Raw genomic sequence first — 2766 nt, 5'->3', positions numbered from 1 at the left:
CACTGCTGAGCACCCCGCGGAGGGACAGCCCATGACAGCGCTGGGGGCGGGGAAGTGGTTAGACCGGGTGGGGGGGGGGGTCCTCAGCTCTGCCACTGACTTACATTGGGCAAGTCCTCAGTTTCCCCGTCTGTAAAGGGGCTAATACTGGCCCCACTGGGGGCGGGGTAGCCACTGTGTCCCTGGGGGATCCCCCTGCCCCCCACGAGCCCTCTGGAGGCCAGCTCACGCCCCTTTCGGGGAGGGGGCCCACCCCACTCCCTGCAAATGCAGGCACTGGGGCTGGTCAGTATTTGGGCCACAAGGAAGCGGGGGCGGGGGCATTTTCTTATCTGGCCTGCCGGTGGCAAACTGGGTGCAGTGGGGCGGGCTGGGCCGGGCCGGGGTCATTGGGGCCCCTTGTCTGTCCATGTCTCTGTGCCGTCCGGCCACCGGGCTCCCTGGCCACTCGCATGGCAGCTTTAAACCTCGCGGTGTTGCTGCCACATGGGGGTGGGGGATGCCCCCCAGCTGCAGTCCTGGCCCCATGCACCCCCCCACTGCTCTCTCTGCCCTCCATTGCGCAGCCCCCACATACCACCACTTTAGAGAGGTCAATCGGCGGCTCCTTGGGTTTCTCCGGGGCCGGGGCCGGTTCTGGGGCTTTGGGCTTAGCAGCCGCAGCCGCCGGCTTGGCTACGGCTGGTTTGGCGGCCGGTTTGGCCGGCGCGGCCACCGGCTTCTTCACGGGCAGCTCCTTCTTGGGGGGCATGGCGGCTGGGCCCGGCGGCACGTGCCCGGGCGAGCGGGGCTGGCAGACGAGGCTGCGGGGCCGTGGTGAAGTCCCAGCTTGGGGCTGGCCCTGCCCGGCCCGGCTTAAATAGCCTGGGGTGACGTCAGGCTGGAGCAGTGCTCCATAAGGGCAGTGGGGGGGGGGATGAAACGGGGGGGGGCCACAAATGGGAGCATCATTCATTGTCAGAATTGACAGCCCCCCCCCGCCCCCCCCGCTCCAGGGCTTTTCTTAGAGCCGAGCTCGAGGGGGGGCCAGGCCAGGGCCCCAGCACGGTGCCCCCCCCCGTCAGAGGAAAGCCCCCCCCCCCAAGCACGGGGGGCTTGGAGGTGCATGAACGCAGGGGATGGTGGAGTTGAGGGCTGGGCCCTGTGGGCACCTGGCAAGGCCCTTTCTTCTGCTCAAATGGCACCGGGCCCCAGCCGTAGCGCTGGGCCGGGGACCCAGGAGTCCTGACTCCCAGCCCCCCCACCCCCACCCCATACTAGGCCCCAGGCCCACTGGAACCCAGGTGCCCTGAGGTTGCCTCCCCCAGCCAGCCACTAGCCCCCCCACCCCCGGCGCGGGAATAGAGCCCAGGTCTCCGGGCTCCACTCTCAGCACTAGGCCACGCTGCCTCCCTAGCCCCCCCAAAGGGGGGGGGCTGCTCTGCTGGTCACGGGCCGAGAGCTGGGCAGAGGGCACCGTACGCGGCTGGGTGATGCGCAGGGAGCTGCAGGCTACAGTGCTGGGGTGGCTGTGACCCCAACGTGGAGCTGGGAGGGGGCTGTGCTGCAGGGAGGGGGGCACTCTCGCCTCCGACCCCTCCCCCCCATGCCTAGGGGCAGTGCCAGAATTCAGATAAACCCCTGTGTGCAGGCTCCTTGTGGCTAGTAGTGCATTTTTTTTTGGGGGGGGGCTTTTGGGAGGTGCCCTCTCCCCCCCAGTTTAAATTCAGCCGACGATTTGCTGCCTCTCCTCCGCTGCTATGAAGCGTTGCCAGCTTCAGTCAGCCAGGGCTGGGTGCAGCACGGTCTAAGCAGCTGCTGTGGCCCACCCCAGAGGTGGCTGCATCGTCGTGTGCTCCCTCAGCCCCCCGAGGAGCTGGGTGGGTTAATTAGCACGTGGAAATTACCCTGAGTAAATGGCAGCGCCTGGGCCAGGCGGGGGCTGCCTGGCTCTGGCCCTGGGCCCAGCCCTGCCGGCTAAGCAGGGGTTGATGGAAAACTCCAGGTGGCAGGTCCCCCGTCACAGCTTGATTAAGGGTTGGCTTGAGGCCCACGGCCACCGGCGAGCTATGTCCCCCCCCCCCCCGTCCCATGAAGCGGGTTTCTCCGTAGATTATTATTAACGAGCCGGCCTGGCTGGGCGCCCAGCAGGGATCGGGGCTCACGGCGCAGCTCCATGAACCAGGCCAAGCAGGGTGGGGGGGGCAGAAGGGAGGGGCCAGGCCAAGCAGCTTTGGGGGGTGCAGGGAAGAGGGGTGTCCAGGACTGGCACTTGGTGGGGGGATGGGGGGATGCAATGTCCCCTTCACACCCCCACCCTCCCACAGGGAGCGAGTCTGGCTCCACTGCCCTGGAGCATAAATCAATGGGGGGGCCCTGGGTGTCACCCAAACCAGCTCCCCTCCAGTTCCACACCCTTGGTGGGGCTGTGCCCACCCCCTGCCTCAGTTTCCCGTTAAACAGGGCAGCTTCTTCCCCCTGCGGCTGAGGGTGGGGACCCACGGGCCATTCACAGCTGGAACCCACGGGGTGAGGGCGTGCAGGCAAAATTTGACAGTCGTGGGCTAGCCCCCTTCCCCCCATGGATCGGGGCCCATGCAGCAGCTGCTCTGGGCACGCTGAGATCTCCTGCCCCTGCCCCAGCCTGTCTTAGAGGGGTGGGGCCCAAGACAAGCCCCCGAGCCGGGGAGCGGGCATGGACAGCATCCCCTGTTGGGCCCTGGGGGAGAAGCTGTGACCCCAGCTCAGCTCTGGGCCCCGCCTGCCATTCTCACCCGCGTCTCCCCT

Source organism: Terrapene carolina, unplaced genomic scaffold (assembly GCF_002925995.2).
Source record: "Terrapene carolina triunguis isolate 2854851 unplaced genomic scaffold, T_m_triunguis-2.0 Scaffold34422, whole genome shotgun sequence".
Lineage (NCBI taxonomy): Eukaryota > Metazoa > Chordata > Testudines > Emydidae > Terrapene > Terrapene triunguis.
The sequence above is the reverse complement of the archived record's forward strand: the minus strand, read 5'-3'. Positions refer to the sequence as shown.